Genomic DNA, 9,545 nt, shown 5'->3' on the forward strand with positions numbered 1-9,545 from the left:
TGCAAGGGATGCTCAGGTGGATGTATTTTTCCAAAAGTAGAAAATCCTTTGATAAGATCAACCCCGGGCAGGTGGTCTCTGACTCACCCTCCTTAAGCTACCTGTTGAAGATTTCTGGGTGGGGCATGAGCACAGACTTAGATTCCCAATGATGCTGTTCAGGCTGACGTGTGCCTTCACAAGCTGAAAGTGGCTAAGATGGAGAGTGGGGGTCATGTAGCCCACCTGTGCTTAGCAGGCATCAAAGTGTGCTTGTTGAGTTGAAGGAATGATTATAATTTCTTACGGCTCATCCGGTGTCTAGACCAGTGCTATCCGATAGCATTAGGAAGTGGCCGCAAATGCAGCAACATATGTATTCTTCTAATTTCTAGTAGCCCCATTAAAAAAGTAAAAATAAACAGGTAAAATTGATCTTAATAATACATTTAATTCAACAGACCCAAAATATTCTCAGTTCAACATGTAATCAGTATAAAATAACTGTGAGAACATTACTTTTTTTTACATGAAATCTTCCTGAAATCAGGGATGTGATTTGCCTTGACAACACATCTCAGTTTGGACAAGCCACTGCAAGTGCTCAATGGCCACGTGTGGCTAGAGGCTACCATGTTGGATAGCGCAGATCTAGGTAAGAACTGATGGATGCTATTAAGTAGCCATCTTTAAAGCCAGGAAGCTTTGAAATAAGACCAGAATAAAGACAATGGACAACTGCGGTAGGGAAGACCTGGATCAGCTGCGGTGGACAAGACCTCATGAAAGGTCAGACCTTTCTGGAAGGCAAGAGAGGAGCTAAGATGACCGGAAGATTTGCGGATTTTAACTTAACCTAGATAGACCTAGATTTGCCCTGCCCTGAAAGGGACTCTGGCCCCCGGGGAACGTAACTATACGTAAAATAAGATTTCTGTCAACCTTTTCAGAAGGCGAAAACCCTGGTGGCATAGTGGTTAAGTGCTACGGCTGCTAGCCAAAGGGTCAGCAGTTCGAATCCACCAGGAGCTCCTTGGAAATTATGGGGGCAGTTCTACTTTGTCCTATAGGGTCGCTATGAGTCATAGTTGACTCAGCGGCACTGGGTTTGGTTTTTTGTTTTTGGTTTTCAGAAGGCCAGTGTCTACAGCAGAAGCTCTGGCCCTGAGGAGCCTCTTACTACCCAAGGCATTGGGGGCAAGGGCTGTCAGCAACAGCTACACTCCAACATTTGGCCTTTGAGGATGGAGATTCCTGGGAAGGTAAATAATTTCTTACGAATACATTTAAGGAAGTGAGATCTACATTTCATCCTCACACGGGTGCCTAGGAACTTCCAGGCAAACTCAGAAACCCTCAGCTCAGCCAGCCTCCACAAAGGGCTCTTCAGGGTTTTCAGTGTTGAAACCAAGAGGGTCAGACCTGTGACTCAAGGTATCCTTATTACATCCTGTAAGAAGCCTAAGATCATAAACCCAGAGACCATCCTGACAAATGGCTCTTCCAACGGTGCTGTAGGCTTTGGGGAGAAGAGCCTCCTGGCTTTATGAGGCTGACGGGGTTATGCAACCACGGATAACATGTTCTGTACAGAGATCTGGTGGCAGCCTTCCATTTCTTACAGGTCAGCTGTAAGAGGACTAAGTGCCACCTGGCTGACCAGGATCCTGGAAGAACACCCCTAGTGCAGAGAGTTTTAGGGGCCTTTGGAGTATGGAGAGGAACCCTGGTGGCACAGTGATTAAACACTCGGGTGCTAACCCAAAGGTTGGAGGTTCAAACTCACCAGGCGCTCCACAGGAGAAAGATGCAGTAGTCCGCTTCTGTAAAGATTTACAGCCTTGGATACTGTATGGGGCAGTTCTACTCTGCCCTGTAGGGTCATTATGAGTCAGAATCGACTGGATGGCAATGAGTTTTATGGAGCATGGAGAGCATGAAGGGGGCTCCTGACAAACTCCTGACCACAAATTGAGACCAAGTCTAACACAACCCTGGGTGACGGGATGAGGACAGCAGTGTGCCTTGGGGGCAGCCCGACCTGAGAGCCTGCTGTGCCCAGTCCTCTAGCTGCCACTGCCTTCTTGGGCAACACTCAAGTTGGGCTCTGAACTGCTGCTGCCCTCACCTCTATCCTGACCCCTCATGCATGGTCCTGGCCTTCAGCCACCTGAACCCCTGCCCACTTGGCAGCCTCCAGGCTTCCTGACAAGTGCCTGACCAGCTGCCAAACTCTATTTTCCCCAAGAGCTGTCTGCTTCTCGCTGGCAGCTGTAGTGCCCACTTGGGTTTAAAAATAAACTCGTTGTCTGCCAGGGGCTGTCTGCCTTTCCTCCAGCCTGATCCTGGGAACTTCCTCCATGTTAAGCCAGATCCTGGCTGCCTCAGAAAATAAAGTGTCACCATCATTTCAGAGTCCGCCGCAAGGAGTACATTCTAGCATTTCCATTAAGGACATATCATATGAGGTTTGTCTCAGGAAACTGTTTCTCTTATATCTGAGGCTCATTCCTGGGACAGAAATGGGGTGGTAGGAGGTTGAGCTGCTTTTAGGGGGGAAGAGACTCCCAGGATTGCTCAGACTGATGGCATTCCAAAAGCAGTCCCCGGCCTCAGCTGGACACTCACGGCAACAGTCACACCTGGCTTTACCTGGTCAGGTCTCTTTCTTCTTCTCCATTTAACTTCATCTCCTTTGCTCTCTTCAAAACTCACCCCATCACCCTTCTTCTCACCCAGATAACCTCTCCCCTCCTACTTCACTCCCAATTGGAAACCCCACTCTCAAGGCCCTGCCAGCTCCCCACTTGCCTTCTTACCAGTTCTATGTCCCTCTCTGCAAAGGTTAATCCTCCTTCCCCCTTTACTTTGAAACTCTGCCCCTTCTACCTTCTTAGGACATCACTGTGCCATTTACCAATCCTCTCTCAATACCTTCTACTTCTCCTTCCCGTAACTCAAGACATTTCCATTCTTAAAAAAGACAAAAAAAAAAATTTTTTTTTTCACCAAAAAAGTCTTGGCCAATAGCCCCTGCAGCTTCACAGTCACACTGACTGAGAGTTGTCTGCTCCCACTGTCACACTCCCCAGCACCCATCCACTCCAACTCCTTCTCCATCCCACCACCTGGATCAACAGCCAGCTCCACTCTTCCAGCCATGCCCTCACCAATGCCTCCTCAGCACTGGAGCTATGGTTTACCTGACACTTCCCTACTTGTCTCTCAAGCTCATTTCATGCCCATCTTTTCCTCTAGGCTCCAACCTTGGGAATTTCTTTCAGTTCCTTAAAGGTTGTCACCCTTGGACCTTCTCCCGATTTACGACCTCACTACTACTTTATCTGACTAACTCCTTCTCATCCTTTAGACCTTGATTTGTATGTTACTTGCTCCAGAAAGGCAGCCTGGGTTAGGAGCCTCTTGCACATGCTCTTGAAGCAGTGTCTAGATCGACTTCCTGGATCAGAGCATTCACGCCCTGCATTGTTACAGCCTGCCCACTCCCTCATAGTGAACATCAGCTCCATGAAGGGTGGCAGTGGATCTGCCTTGTTACAGTGCCATAGTCCCAGCATGGACGCTGGTGCCTGCAACATTTATTAAAAAAACAACCAAGGCCGTTGCCATGGGGTCGATTCCTGCTCCTAGCAACCCTATAGGACAGAGTAGAACTGCCCCATAAGGTTTCCAAGGCTGTAATCTTTATGGAGGGAAACCCTGGTGGCGTAGTGGTTGAGTGCTACGGCTGCTAACCAAAGGTTCAGCAGTTCAAATCCGCCAGGCGCTCCTTGGAAACTCTGTGGGGCAGTTCTACCCTGTCCTATAGGGTCGCTATGAGTCGGAATCAACTCTACAGCACTGGGTTTAATCTTTATGGAAGCAGACTGCCACATTTTTCTTCTGTGAAGCAGCTGGTGGGATCAAACTGCTGACCTTTGGGTTAGTGGCCAAGCACTTTAACCACTGCCTCACCGGGGCTTCTTCGCAACACATTTATAATAGTGCTTAGGAAATGTTTGTGGAATGAACGTAAGTGGGACCTGAAAATCCAGATTGGCTCACAACTGTTCTGTTTATCTGGAGTTTAATCTGTAATGTGAGCAGTCTTTGGAATATAAAAAAAAGCCATTTCACGTGAGATATACCTCATGGCACAACAAAAATGGAAGACTAATTGAACAGTTGCTGTAAAGAAATGATTGAGGATATATTCCCTATCCTGCCCCCCTCAACTAGCTTCCCTTCTAGCCTTTCTAGGTTCATCAGTGGAAACATCATTCTCCCCAGCACCAGGCACTCCCATCTGTGAAGTCTTAAAACAACTCACAGAACCTAGTTACTGAGTTTACTATGGGCCAAGGACAGGAACAGTATCTCAGGGGATCCTCCACAATCGCTGAGGGTGGGAAAAGCTTCACAGATAATGAAACCCAGGCCTAGAGGACGCATTCTTTTGAGCTCACACCTTATAACAGTCAGCTGGTATTGTTACTTTGACCTTGGTCTGATTCCCAGACAATGCACCTTAACTAAGTGCAGCCATTACCAGTATATCAGCGGAGGCTTGTGTGTTGCTCTGACGCTGAACAGGTTTCAGTGGAGCTTCCATCTAAGACAGACTAGGAAGAAACGCCTGGAGAACTACTTCTGAAAAACAATCAATGAAAACCCTACGGATCACAACTGTCCTATCCTGTTACATATATCCCCATGAGTTGGGAGCTGACTTGACTACATCTAGCAATTTCTGCAACATTTGTCTTTTTGCATCTTCTCCAAAGCCTTTACATAGGATCACCCAATGCATCTTGGTTGGTGAAGATGCTAACGTGTAACATCCTGTGCTCTTTCCCGTGGCCCACAGTAGGACCAGTAGAGCTCTGAGGTAGAACAGACCTGATGCTCCAACACAAAAGCCAACACTCCCTTCAAAGGACTTTTATGGGTTCTTCCCTTTTCTGAGTATTTCATAAATGTCATAGGTTTATAGTGTTTACTTACTAAAATACTTGCCTAGCATCTCCGGGTCCTTAAAGGGAAGGAATAAAAGATGTAAAAAAAAAATCCTAATAATCAATGCTGTTGAAAAGGGAATTGAGAATAAAATCCAGACTTGCAGAATCTGAAGGTAAAAGAAATCCAAGAAAGTATTTGTCCAACCCCCCAGTCAATTCCTTCTACAACAGGCCCAACTTAGCTTTTGCTTAAATCCCTATAATGATGGGAAACTCACCACTTCAAAAGCAAGTGATTAGCAGAAAATTCAAATAGTAACCAAATTTTGCCTTCCTATAATTTCTACCCACTAGTACCCTCATCCTAGGACCCTCATCCTAGGACAGTCTTCAAATATTCCCAGTGCAAGTTTTCTCTTTATCAGGCTACATGTCCTTTCAAATTCCTTAACTCTCCTCCCAGGCCATGGACCCAAGACTTGCCTGTCCTGATCACTCCACTTGGACATGTCCCAACTTATCTACATTCCTCCTAATGCACGTTCCTCAGAAATAAAAAGAATGCTCTAGCGTGTTCTGTCTAGTACAGCCAGAGCGCAGTGGCCCACTGCTTCTTTCATAAAAAAGCAAAACCCATTGCTGTCGAATCGATTCCTACTCATAGGACCCTAAAGGACAGAGTAGAACTGCCCTATAGGGTTTCCAGTGAGAGCCTGGTTGATTCCAACTGCCAACCTTTTGGCTAGCAGCCATAGCTCTTAACCACTACGCCACCAAGGCTTCCTTCCTTGATAGGGGTATCCTATTTCTCAGGAAGCAATAACTGCTTTTATTAGTCTGCATTTTTTTTTTTATCAGGAATGTGTACTTATTACCTTTCATCTTAACATGATTTGACCTAAATCTGTAAGTGTGAAATCTGAGTTATTTGGGCTAAATTGAACGGTTTTTGGTTTTTAGGAACATGCTAAAAACTATGTTGATCCTTGTTCACTGAGAATTTCTCTCTCCAGCTTGGAGAGATAACTGAAGACCCACTATTAAGCATCTACATGGTCTTTGGTTTTTGATAAGTGCTATACACTCACTTCTGTCAAGGAATCTTTCTTCTCTTGAGAATACTGACACACACAAGAACATTTTTTTAGTAGTTAGAAGTATGAAACTGAAGGCGTTCACAGTTGTGGCATAAAGTACAGTGGTCACCAAAACAGTAAAGTAGATCTATGTTGGTATGAAAAACACTCAAAGACACAAAAAAAGAGAAAAAAACAAGAGATACAAGAGAGTTTACAGGATGACACCTGTGGTGCAGTGAATTACTTAATATGGCCCTTCTAGCCATATTAGAATTAAAAAAAGTTTTTTTCTTTTTTAGCCATTCATGGTCTTATGACTCCCACAAAATGACTGGGTGGGATTATACAAATAAGGTACTTGTGGCCCACCGAGGGGATTAGACATTGTCTTGGTTATCTAGTGATGCTATAACAGGCATACCATAAGTGGATGGCTTTAACAAAGAGAAATTTATTCTCTCATAGTCTAGGAAGCTAGAAGTCCGAATTCAGGGTGCCAGCTTCAGGGGAAGGCTTTCTCTGTCAGCTCTGGGGGAAAGTCTTTCCCTGGTCTAGGACCTTCTCAGCGCAGGGACCCCAGGTCCAAAGGAATGCTATTCTCCTGGCTCTTGTTTCTTGGTGGTATGAGGTCCCCCTGTTTCTGTGCTCACTTTTCTCTTTTGTATCTCAAGAGATTGATTTAAGACACAACCTAATCTTGTAGATTCGAGTCCTGCCTCATTAACATAACTGCCACTAATCCTACCTCATTAACTTTACAGAGGTAGGATTTACAACACAGGAAAATCACATCAGATGACAAAGTGGCGGATGATCACAAAATACTGGGAATCATGGCCTAGCCAAGTTGACACATATTTTGGGGGACACAATTCAATGCATAACAGACATCTTGCTAATAATGCAGATAAGGTGCAAGGAACCCTTGGGGTGGGACTATGCAAATAAGGTGTATGGAACCCTTGTAGGGAATTCATCAGTTTTGCCATTCTTTTAGGCTTAAAATGATCCAATCCCAGGAGCAGGAGGTGACCTCACTACCATCAAGAACCAGGAGCAGATTGGATCCTTTGGACCCAGGGTCCCTGCACTGAGAGCCTCCTAGACCCAGGAGACAGAAAGATCTGCAGCACTGGAAAGGGTGTGAGATGGTAGTGGGCTTCCTGGCCCGCAAAGTGGCTACAGTGGGTGAGGTGACCCATGGATCAAGAAAGCTGAGTGCCTTCAGGCAGGAGGCTTGTTAGCAGAGTGGAGTGCCTCGAGGCACTTGGCAGAACTAAAGAGCTTTGTAGCACTTGCCTGAGCCGGGCAGAGGCCAGGCCGAGAACCTGAGAGGGCAAAACAGAAGACTGCCTGCAGGCAAGGCCAAGAAGCTGTCCTGACCGAAGAACTGTATCCTAAATCATTCCTGATCCTGAATTGTAACCTGTCACTTTCCTAATAAACTCCTTAATCGTGACAATAGTCTGTGAGTTCTGTGTGGCCATTGCAATGAATTATCTAACCAGGGAAGAGTGCCATAGGAGGGATGGATGGTGTCAGAATTGGTAAAACGGTTGGAGGGTGGAGGCATGTTTGACCTCCACCTCATAGGAATCCGCCCTGGGCTGATGATCTTGATTCTCTCTTCTCTGCCTTGTGAAGTTAAACAAGGAGGTCTGCTAAAGCAGTGCCATTTTTACAAGCCTTAGAGGATGATACATGCACAGTGTTATAAATTGAATTGTGTCCTCCCGAAATGTGTCAATTTGACTAGGCCATAATTCCAGTATTGTGTGGTTGTCCACTGTTTTGTGATTTGATGTGATTTTCCTATGTGTTGTAAATCTTACCTCTACAATGTTGAGGCAGAATTAGAGGCAGTTGCATTAATGAGGAAGGATTCAATCTACAGGATTAGGTTGTATCTTGAGTCACCTCTTTTGAGATATGAAAGAGAGAATTGAGCAGAGGGACCTCATACCACCAAGAAGTGCCAGGGGCAAAGCACATCCTTTGGGCCCTGTGCCTGAGAAGCTCCTAGGCCAGGGGAAGATTGATGACAAGGACCTACGCCCAGAGCCAACAGAGAGAGAACGCCTTCCCCTGGAAATGGTGGCCTGAATTCGGACTTCTAGCCTTCTAGACTGTGAGAGAATAAATGTGTTAAAGCAGCCCACTTGTGGTATTTCTGTTATAGCAGCACTAGATAACTAAGACACATAGGAAAATCTTGTGGTACAATCCACAAAAAATGGACCAGTGGTTACACGTGGGGAAACCATTGGGAAAGGGAGATCTATACATTTTGGTAGTTATAATGTTTAAGACATGTGATATTGCTTTGTAAGTATCAACAAGGATTATGCAAGTATGGAAGTTGTAGGTCATTTTTATTTCATATTTTTGTGTTTAAAAATAAGTGCATGTAATCCCACTTTGGAGAGTGGTGTTTGGGGTCTTAAACGCTAGCAAGTGGCCATCTAAGATGCATCAATTGGTCTCAAGTACCTGGAACAAGGAAGAAGGAAGAACACCAAAGACACAAGGTAATTATGAATCCAAGAGACAGGAAGGACCACCACATAAACCAGAGACTACATCAGCCTGAGACCAGAAGAACCAGATGGTGCCCAGCCACAACCGATGACTGCCTTGACAGGAAACACAACAGAGAGCCTCTGAGGGAGCGCGAGAGCAGTAGGATGCAGACCCCTAATTCTCATAAAAAGACCAGACTTAATGCTCAGACTGAGACTAGAAGGACCCTGGAGGTCCTGGCCCCCAGGCCTTCTGTTAGTCCAAGACAGGAACCATTCCCAAAGCCTACTCTTCAGACAGGGATTAGACTGGAGTATTGGATGGAAAGTGATACTGGTGAAGAACGAGCTTCTTGGATCAAGTAGACACATGAGAGTATGTTGGCATCTTCTGTCTGGAGGGGAGATGAGAGGACGGAGGAGGCCAGAGGCTGGCCCAATGGACATGAGGAGAGAGAGAGGAGGGAGGGAGTGTGCTGTCTTATTGGGGGGAGAGCAATTAGGAGTGTAAAGCAGGGTGATGTAAGTTTTTGTATGAGAGACTGGTTTGATTTGTAAACTTTCACTTAAGGAACAATAAAAATTAATTTATAAAAATAAATGCATGTAGCCATTTTGCAACAACAGTAATAACCAAAAAATCTGTGTGGTTACATAGATATGATTACACATATGTGTACAGGAAGGCATATGTGAGTACATGCATATGTATGTACAGGTGGATCTGTAGGCATATATATGTACAGGTTTGCATGTGCTGCATTTATTCCTATGTATAATAAAACACATATGCGCACAGAGACTTCCTAAACATATGCAAGTACCTCACAGGATTGGTTTACTGGGTTAAAAAACTTAGGACCATAGTTTCGTGGGAAAACTCAGTCAACTGGCATAACATAGTTCATAAAGATAATGTTCTACATCCTAGTTTGGTGAGTAGTGTCTGTGGTCTTAAAAGCTTGCAAGCAGCCATCTAAGATACAACTATTGTTCTCCACTCATCTGGA

The sequence above is a fragment of the Elephas maximus genome, chromosome 19 (genome assembly GCF_024166365.1).
Source record: "Elephas maximus indicus isolate mEleMax1 chromosome 19, mEleMax1 primary haplotype, whole genome shotgun sequence".
NCBI lineage: Eukaryota > Metazoa > Chordata > Mammalia > Proboscidea > Elephantidae > Elephas > Elephas maximus.